This window comes from Colobus angolensis, unplaced genomic scaffold (genome assembly GCF_000951035.1).
Source record: "Colobus angolensis palliatus isolate OR3802 unplaced genomic scaffold, Cang.pa_1.0 Scaffold32, whole genome shotgun sequence".
NCBI classification, from domain to species: Eukaryota; Metazoa; Chordata; class Mammalia; order Primates; family Cercopithecidae; genus Colobus; species Colobus angolensis.
The window spans coordinates 2709437-2719922 of record NW_012116488.1 but is presented as its reverse complement, the minus strand read 5'-3'; the positions used below and the strand labels follow the sequence as shown (position 1 = coordinate 2719922).

Below are 10486 nucleotides of genomic sequence, written 5' to 3'. Positions count from 1 at the left end.
CCCGGCTAATTTTTTTGTATTTTTAGTAGAGATGGGGTTTCACCGTGTTAGCCAGGATAGTCTCGATCTCCTGACCTCGTGATCTGCCCGCTTCAGCCTCCCAAAGTGCTAGAATTACAGGCGTGAGCCACTGCGCCTGGCCACAACAACCCAATATTTTAAATGAGTTGAGTAAACAACTTGAATAGACATTTATCCCGAAGATATACAAATGTCTAATTAACACATGAAAAGATGTTCAACAACATTCGCTATTAGGGAAAAGCAAATCAAAACCACAATGAGAAACGACTTCACACTCACTACGACGGTTAGAATTTTAAGTCAGAAAATAACAAGTGTTGTCAAAGATGTGGAGAAACTGGAACCCTTGTGGGCTGCTGGTGGGAATACAGACTGCTGTAGAAAACAACCTGGCAGTTCCTCAGGGTGCTCAACACTGAGCCTTCACATGACCCAGTAATTTCACTCCGAGGTATACACTCGAGGGAAATGAAAACATGTATCTCACAAAAACTTGTACATTAATGTTCAGAGCATCGTTATTAAAAAATAAACAAAAATTACTTGGGAGGCCCAGGTTGGTGGATCACCTGAGGTCAGCGGTTTGAGACCAGCCTGGCCAACCAGGCGGCCAACAACCACCTCTACTAAAATTACAGGAGTAAGTCGGGTGTGGTGGCGCACGCCTGTAACCCCACCTACTTGGGAGGCTGAGGCAGGAGAACTGCTTGAACCCAAGAGGCGAAGGTTGCAGTGAGCCGAGATCACACCACTGCACTCCAGCCTGGGCGACAGAGCAAGACTCTGAAAACAAACAAACAAATAAACAAACAAAAGGTAAACAGATGTCCATCAACTGATGAATGGATAAACAAAATGAGGGCTGTCCACACAATGGAGTATTATTTGGCCATAAAAAGGGATGATGCACTACATATGCTGCAACATGAGACGAACCTTGACAACATGGTATCAGTCAGGAAAGACCCATATTATATGATGCCACTTATAGAAAATATCCAGAACAGGCAGATATACAATGAAAATAGATTTGTGGTTGCTCAGGGCTGGGGTAAGGGTAGAGTTGGGGGTGACAGCGAAAGAGTACAGGGTTCCTTTGGTGGTGATGGCGGAGATGGTTGCACAACTCAATGAATATACTAAAATACACCGACACTAAACTGTATGCTTTAAGCAGGTAAATCATGCATGACTTGAACTCCAATGAAGCTGTTACCAAAAAAAAAAAAAAGAAAAAAAAAACCGGGAAAAAAGAAATTATCTGGTAATTGTAAATGGCAGAGAAGCCTTTCTTCTTCACGAAAATAAATAAACTATCAGCAGTATAATTCAACTTAAATTTCTCTATATTGCTGACAGCTGGTTTCTGCTTAAAAAGCTTCCTAACAAGGCCGGGTGCGGTGGCTCAAGCCTGTAATCCCAGCACTTTGGGAGGCCAAGACGGGCGGATCATGAGGTCAGGAGATCGAGACCATCCTAGTTAACACGGTGAAACCCCGTCTCTACTAAAAATACAAAAAACTATCCGGGCGAGGTGGCGGGCGCCTGTAGTCCCAGCTACTCCGGAGGCTGAGGCAGGAGAACGGCGTAAACCTGGGGGGCGGAGCTTGCAGTGAGCTGAGATCCGGCCACTGCACTCCAGCCCGGGGGACAGAGAAAGACTCCGTCTCAAAAAAAACAAAAACAAAACAAAACAAAACAAAAATCTTCCTAACATATTATATCACAAGGATTATCAAAATTTCATAAACACAAATCTTGCTTTTTAAAAAAATAACTAAATATTTGTAGAAGGAAATATATCCAGGCTTATCATTTTGGTTACATAAAACCATGTCTAATGTTTTGAGAAATATTTCTTGTTCTGATACCGTATAATATCAGTGCCATCCCTGACACCTTAATTAACTGGTAAAACTGGAAATAGAGCATTTCCAGTAACTTCTCAATTTGCTGCTAGTCAGACAGTATTTCCCACATATTTGAATCCAGTTTCATTTTAAAGGGTACATCCGAAAGCTGTTCTATCAATAAAGAAAGACTTTTCAACAATTTGGTTTCAAATACTTCGGGTTAGAAAACAAACATCATTTAAGACAGAGCTGCAAATTTATTATTATTACTTTTTGGAGACAGAGTCTCACTCTGTTGCCTAGGCTGGAGTGCAGTGGTGCAATCATAGCTCACTGCAGATTCAACCTCCTGGGTTCAACCAATCCTCTCCAGTAGATGAACTACAGGTGCACACTACCATAGACAGCTACTTTTTCTTTTTGCTTTTTTTTTTTTTGAGACGGTGTCTTGCTCTGTCGCCCAGGCTCAAGCGCAGTGGCGTGATCTTGGCTCACTGCAAGCGCCGCCTCCTGGGTTCACGCCATTCTCCTGCCTCAGTCCTCCGAGTAGCTGAACTACAGGCGCCCGCCACCACCCAGCTTTTTTTTTTTTAAGACGGAGTAGTCTCGCTCTGTCGCCCAGGCTGGAGCGCAGAGGCGCGACCTCGGCTCACTGCAAGCTCCGCCTCCCGGGTTCACACCATTCTCCTGCCTCAGCCTCCCGAGTAGCTGGGACTACAGATGCGTGCCACCACGCCCGACTCATTTTTTGTATTTTTAGTAGGGATAGGGTCACCATGTTGGCCAGGATGGTCTCGATCTCCTGACTTCATGATCTGCCTGCCTCAGCCTCCCAAAGTGCTGGGATTACAGGCAAGAGCCACTGCGCCCGGCCCTAATTTTTTAAATTTAATTTTGTAGAGATGGGGATCTCACTATGTTGCTCAGGCTGGTCTTGAGCTCCTGGGCTCAACCAATGTTCCCACCTGGGCCTCCCAAAGTGCTGGGATTATAGGCATTGAGCCACCATGCCTGGCCTCCAAAATTAACCTTTAAGGATTGCTGCATAACCACTTATAAAATCAACATCTTTCTCAATAGTGAAGGGTCAATAGAAACGGTATTTCAAATTAAAGTATAAGGTGGGTCGGGTGTGGTGGCTCACACCTGTAATCCCAGTAATTTGGGAGGCCGAGGCAAGAGGATCCCTTGAGCTCAGGAGTTCAAGACCAGCCTGGCCAACATAAGGAGACTCTGTCTCTAAAATAAGTAAACGTTGAAAAATAAATTCAGCTCATCAATTTAAGTTTTTTAAACAAAGTGATAGATTGAATTATTTTAATTCAATGATTTCACACTAATGAGGGTTACAACAGAACAAGGGCCCTGAAGTGCTGTTTCGGGTGCTGTGGTAAGGGAGTTTTAGTCATCTTTGTGTCTCACTACGTTATTTAAGTTTTTAGAGAATGATGAGGGGTAAGAATATTTCTTATTCTGCTCTGGTCTATTTTCAATGGGTGATTTCCTACACACCAAAAGCTCTGGAGGTTAAACACAGCTCTATGACATTTCCAGAAAGATGAAGTTTCTACAGGCAACTCGGGAGTCACAAAAGCCCAGGTGTGAACATCCCCACATCACATGGTCTCCACAGGGACCCCTGTACCCTCCCAGCCCCGAGGAGCAGGAGCTGTCCAGCCCCGAGGAGCAGGTGCTGTCCAGCCACCGTTTTTCCACTTTCAACACTTCCTTCAGCTACTCCCTGCTTCTTCACAGTCTCATAACCCCCTTCTCCTCTGTCTCCTCCAATGCTTGTGCAGTTACGAGAAAAACCTGCTCTCCCCTCATCCCATTTCCTCCTTCTACTCATGGGGGACTCTTTCAAGTAAGTAAGTGTAAGAATAGAAACAGCAACATATCCAAATCAAAACAAAGAGGAACTATACCCTGACTTCATGCAGAGGTTAGAGCTGGGGCGTCTCGCACACCTGGAAACCACGGCGGCCCATGATCACACCGCCACAGAGCCTCAAGGACAACATGAGCTTCAGGAGAACAGGAATTTTGTTTTCTTCACTGCTGCAGTGCCTAGCACATCTTAAGTCCTTAAAAAATATTTGCTAAGTGAATGACAAGGGACGACAGCAGACTAGAAATGTCAACACGATTTTGCACAGTGGGAAAAAGCAAACCGATGAGTGGTATCTAACTCAGCAAAGCCAGAAAACCAGAACTTAACTGGGCAGCAGGGGCAAAGAGACTGGGGAATGAGAAGAGGTGCTCAGATCGCTGAAGGCCTGTGGTTAATGGGCAGAAAAGAGCACCCACTTCAAGTCCATAGGAAAAGCAGTTAGATCCTCCCCCATCAGCCCTCCTCCATCCACCTCAGCCACCTTACCAGAAACTGACAGCTATGCCCCCCACCCCTAAACCCCAAGCAGGAGACTGGAAACTTCTCTCTGGGGAGACTTACAGCCCCAAAATAAAGAATTCTATCATTAACTTCTGGTAGTGGCCCTCAAATTGGCAGGGTCCACGCTCTATTTCCTGATGGTGAGACTCAACACTTAAAGTCTGCCCCATGCATACAGGGAGTTTCCAATCGGCCCACTCATAATCATGGAAAGACAGTCAATAATCACCAGATTTTCAGAGAAACGCCTCTAACAAAGAGAATGACCAAAGTAGAACACAGGTGAAAAAGAACACGCAGGAAACAGACAAGATAGGAGGCAAAGGGAAACATCTACATGACAAACGTGTGCAGGAATCAATGAAACATTCAACAAAGAGAAATGTGTCTAAAACGCATTGCCTTCATGAAACAGAAAGAGGATGTTATAAAAAGGAAGACTGAGAACGACAACACTTTTTTTTGGAGACAGTCTCTCTCTGTCACCCAGGCGGGAGTGCAGTGGCGTGATCTCAGTCTGACCTCTGCCTCCCAGGTTCAAGCAATTCTCCTGCCTCAGCCACCAGAGTAGCTGGGATTACAGGCACTGGCCACCACGCCCGGCTAGTTTTTGTATTTTTAGTAGAGACGGGGTTTCCCCATGTTGGCCAGTCTGGTCTCAAACTCCTGACCTCAGGTGATCCACCTGCCTCGGCCTTCCAAAGTGCTGGGATTACAGGCGTGAGCCACCACGCCCAGCCTTACATTGAATTTTTGTTTCTGACATTGTATCTTTCATTTTTAAGTGTTCTCGACTGGGCACGGCGGCTCACGCCTGTAAGCCCAGCACTTTGGCAGGCCGAGGCGGGTGGATCACAAGGTCAGCCTGGCCAACATGGTGAAACCCCATCTCTACCGAAAATACAAAACTTAGCTGCACACAGTGGCGGATACCTGTAATCCCAGCTACTCAGGAGGCTGAGGCAGAGAATTGCTTGAACCTGGGAGGCAGAGGTTGCAGTGAGCCAAGATCACGCCACTGCACTCCAGCCTCGGTGACAGAGCGAGACTGTCTCAAAACAAAAACAAAAACAAAAACAAACAAACAAAAATTCAATGTAAAAACTAGAAGATAAAGTTGAGAACCTCTCCTTAAAAACTCAGAACAAGGCCCGGCACAGTGGCTCACGCCTGTAATCCCAGCACTTTGGGAGGCCGAGGTGGGCGGATCACTTGAGGCAGGAGTTCAAGACCAGCCTGGCCAACATGGCAAACCGTTGTCTGCACTAAAAATACAAAAATTAGCCAGGCGTGGCAGTGCATGCCTGTAATCCCAGCTACTCGGCAGGCAGAGGCACAAGAATCACTTGAACCTGGGAGGCAGAGGTTCCTGTGAGCTCAAATCACGCCACTGCACTCCAGCCAGGGCGACAGAGTAAAAAAGAAAGAGCATTTTCAGACAGACCTGGTTCAAAAAAATATCTACCTCCGATGAATTCTTTCTCAGGAAGCTACTAGAAGATTCACTCCACCGAAAGATGAAAGAATCCAGAAAAGGGAATTCAACAGAGGAAAGAGACACAAATAATCCCTGCAAGGAATGAAAAGCACTCCAAGGACTGCTCAGTAGCCGGCCTGCAGGACACACAGCCCAGGCTGAAACAGAGAAGTGGCAGGACTGGAAGGGATGAAGGTGGTAAGATTATTTGAGGTGTTTAATGGAGGAGTTCTAGTTAAATGCCTGGCACTAAATTCATGACTGTACACTGAAAACCAAGCTAAAGAAAATTCGGCCGGGAGCCACTGATCACTCCTGTAATCCTAAGCACTTTTGGAGGCCAATGTGGGTGGACTGCTGGAGGTCAGGAGTTCAAGACCAGCCTGGACAATATGGTGAAACCCCATCTGTACTAAAAGCACAAAAATTAGCCAGGCGTGATGGCAGGTGCCTTGTAATCCCAGCTACTCGGGAGGCTGAGGAAGGAGAATCACCTGAACCCAGGAGGCGGAGGCTGCAGTGAGCCGAGATCATGCCACTGCACTCTAGCCTGGGCAACACAGTGAGCCTCTGTCTCCAAAAAGAAAAAAAAAAAAAAATGTACTCCATGGGATTATTACAAGAAAAATAAAATAAAATAAAGAAAATTCATTCTAGTAACACAAAAATATTTCCCTTAGTAAATTGTATCTTACATGGCTTAGCTGTGAAGACAGTTACCTAACAAAAACAGTGTAGACACTGAATATCAATTTAAACAAAATTATATAAACATATTTGGGACAGAGAAAAAGAGCAAGGGGTGAATGTGTTTCAGGCAGTGGAGGGAGAATGTAGAACAGTTCTAAAGCCTCTTCTACAGCAGAAGTCAGCAGACAATGTCTAAAATGGAAAAATCAGAAATTAGCAGTACCAGCATGCTATACAGAAACATGAAATTTAAGGCAGGCATTGCTCAGCACCCACCAATATCCACGGTCCTTCTATAGTAACATCCCACCCTCGGCCTGCTTGGCTGAAGGAGGGTGGGCTGGCCACCATCTCAGAGGGTGGCCTGAGGGTGGGAAAAGGCCACAGCCCTGGAGGCTTCTTGGAGCAAGGCCGTCCAACCAGCACTGACTGCTGACACGTCGACTTCACGTGAGGGAAATCAACCTGATTTTATTTAAGTCACTGTCACTTTGTTCTTCATTACTGGCAGCTAAATGTGATCCTAACTAAAATGATAAGTAGAAACAGAGGAGTTAAAAGTGGCAGTCTGTGGGAAGCTGGAGCGCAGAGCAAGCAACTGGTAGAGGGACTGCTATCTTGCATTACAACCCAGTAGTACTGCTTGGTTTCCAAAACTAAGTAAATGCATTACACTGATAAAAGCTAAACTATATTTAAAGAAAATCACCCCACGGGGCATGGTGGGAAGTGTTGTTAACCTTAACTTTTTTTAAATTTGAGACAAAATTTTGCTCTTGTTGCCTAGGCTGGAGAGCAATGGCACCTCAGCTCACTGCAACCTCTGTCTCCTGGGTTTAAACGATTCTCCTGCCTCAGCCTCCTGAGTAGCTGGGATTACAGGCGTGCGCCACCAGCCTGGCTAATTTTTGTATTTTAGTAGAGATGGGGTTTGACCATGTTGGCCAGGCTGGTCTCGAACTGCTGACCTTGTAATCCGCCCACCTTGGCCTCCCAAAGTGCTGGGATTACAGGCACGAGCCACTGCACCTGGTCATAACCTCAACTTCTAAAACTAAGAGTAGATGCGTCTTTTGGGGTCAATTTCAAATTCTAATACTGAATTGTGGATATCAAACTTTTTATTTTAAAGGCAACAGAATATGAAGGCATTGTAGTTTTGGAAAGGTGAAGTGATGAAGAAAGTTTGAGACTGATCTGGCAGAGGTATTTAAAACTTCAAGTGGGAAAGGCATTCATTTAGGCCTGAGGACTTGAGAGCTTTAGCTAGGTCACTAACAATGAGAATAGAAAGAAAAGGCTAAAATAAAATAAAGATATTTCAAAGCAGGCACCTGCAAGGAGGCTTGAGGCTGACCACAGTCCTGTGAAGGAAAGAAACGCTGGTTAGAGGGCAGCTCCCCCAGAAACAGGGAAAATGCTCAGAACCTAGTTTACCCAAGGGGAGTAGGGAGCAGGCTGGAGGGCAGGTTCATACGACCTCCCCAAATTCCTAACACAGCGGAGCGCAGTGGCTCACGGTTATAATCCCAACATTTGGGAGGCCAAGGTAGGAGGATTACTTGAGCCTGAGTTCAATTCCACCCTGGGCAACACAGCAAGACCTCGTTTCCACAGAAAATAAAAATTTAGCCAGGTGTAGGGGTGCATGCCTATAGTCCCAGCTGTTCAGGAGGCTCAGACTGGAGGACTGCCTGAGCCTGGGAGGTCAAAGCCACAGTGAGACATGATAGAGTCACTACACTCCAGCCTTGGTAACAGAGCAAGACCTTGTCTTGGGGGGAAAAAAAATTCCTAACAGTCTTCCAACCTACGACTCTGCGATTTTGGAGGTCAGGGAAATCATCATCTAAATTAACACTGGGAATCACCTTACAGTAGGTCCCAAGTGTTCTCCAAAGAGGTTGCAATCCAAGGACAGAATTTGAATGAAATTATATCATTCCATTCAAAGTTATCTTTGAATTTCTAATTCCTAAGAAAAACAAAAATCCAAAGTTCTCTATTACATATCGATTCTTTTTGCAGTTTTAATCAAAAAACAATTTTGTTGCCACAGTTACTTACCAATCAATAAAACTAACCAAAAACCTAACCCCCAACACAGATTGTTTAAAATCAAACTGAAACTTGACCTTTAGTTAGTGGCCAGTCTACTGGCGGGGGGCGGGGAAGAAAGATTACTACACACAGTTCACACTGCCAAAACACTTCTGATTTTAGATTTAAGGAGAGTGTGTTCCCTCTCATCCATTCTCATCAGCAAGAGAGCTTTTCTGTGAGCTTCTCACCCAAATTTAAGGTAACCATGATATACTGTCATCCCGTAACACTAAGAATCTAAGAATAAAACAAACATGGTCAAGGCCTAATAGGTATTATGTTATAGGACTAACAGGTATGTTTTGGGATGAGATTACATGGTAACATTGTTTTTGGTCTCTTCCAGAAAAAAAAAAAAAAAAGCTTTCTGTCTCTTTTCAGAGAAAAGCATTTGACAGTTTCACTGTATTTAATATAGTTTGGAATTAACAGTCCTGTGTGCCTGCCTGTTTATCCAGCATCACTAATGTCAGCACAAACAGGAGATATCTAAGGGCACCTGGCTTGGTGACAAGAGGGAGGGTGGAGGCAAGCAGAGGCGCTCTCTGTCAACCCTGCAGTGTTGTGAGTTCTGTAATTTACATGCATTTGAGTATTTTGCTTGAAGGGCAATTCACTGCACATTTTAATTTTTCAGGTAGCTCACACAGTGGTATCCTGAAGTGAGAACTATTTCTTCAAATCCAATTTTCTTTCTTTGAAATCTAGATTTAAGATAGATGCTGTTCACTGTAAAGCCCAACTGTCATGGAAGGAAGGGGTTTTTCTTCTTTGGAGGCAGGGTCTTGCTCTGTTGCCCAGGCTGGAGTACAGTGGCGCAATCTCAGCTCACTGCAACCTCCGCCTCCTGGGTTCGTGAGATCCTCCTGCCTCAGCCTCCCGAGTAGCTGGGACTACCCGTGCCACCACACCCGGCTAATTTTTGAATTTTTAGTAGAGATGGGTTTTTACCTTGTTGGCCAGGCTGGTCTCAAACTCCTGATCCACTCACCTTGGCCTCCCAAAGTGCTGGGATTACAGGTGTGAGCCACCACACCCGGCCTGCAGTTTTAAGACAGAAAAGATAGGGCTGGGTTGTTAATGTTTAATGGTTTCAGCTATCCTACCTCATGCTATTATAGTCAGTATCAAACAGCTAACCCAGAATCTGAATGATCTAAATTACACTATAACCTAATTTTTATCATGCAATCCTAACATTTCCCTATAATTCAGATCTTACTCAAAAGATCTATTTCTTAAGTCTGTTATTTTTAAAAAGTGTTCCCATGTTATGCAAACATTCTATCCAGAGAAATCATCAAGATAAAATGTATCTGAGCCAGGCACAGTGGCTCCCTGCCTGTAATCCCAGCACTGTTTATTATGAGATGTTTAGCACCGTGTCAGTTAACCCTTACTTATTGAATTCGGTGGCATCATCCCACTCACACCTTGGGCTGGCCATCCCCACACTAACAGCTACGGGCATTCACATCCATGGAGGAGGAGGACTCTGAGAAGATACTGTCACACTCCTGGTGAGAAAAGCCACAAATGAGGAACCACCCAGAACACTGGGAGGATTAATTCTATTCATGAAGAGAAAGCACATCGCGAAAGAAGATGCCCCGGACTGGGAACTGGAAACCCATGTTCTGCCTCTGTGACGCGTGTCCACACCAGCATCAACCCCCAGGCCTCCCTCCTGGTCTGCAGGGCAGACCAGCAGACCACTGGGCCTGTCCGATGCTCATAGGCTAGGATTTCAAACATCAGCTCCATCCAAATGCAACACTAGCTGTTAAAAATAAGATACGGGAAGAATATTTAACACAGGAGACAGTATTTGTATATGACAAAGATGAAAGACAACAAATTCATCTCATTGGGTTGTCCGTATTTGTTGCTATTTACATTTGGAAACTATAAAGTTTATGTTCTGCTTCAAATGTATCAAGATATTTT

At 44.9% G+C, this 10486-nt stretch overlaps 1 protein-coding gene across 1 annotated transcript in view; it reads right to left on the bottom strand.

Moving 5' to 3' along the window:
• CDC42BPB (CDC42 binding protein kinase beta (DMPK-like)) overlaps positions 1 to 10486 on the bottom strand; it is a 137586-nt gene that overhangs the window by 122459 nt on the left and 4641 nt on the right. The window lies entirely within an intron of this gene.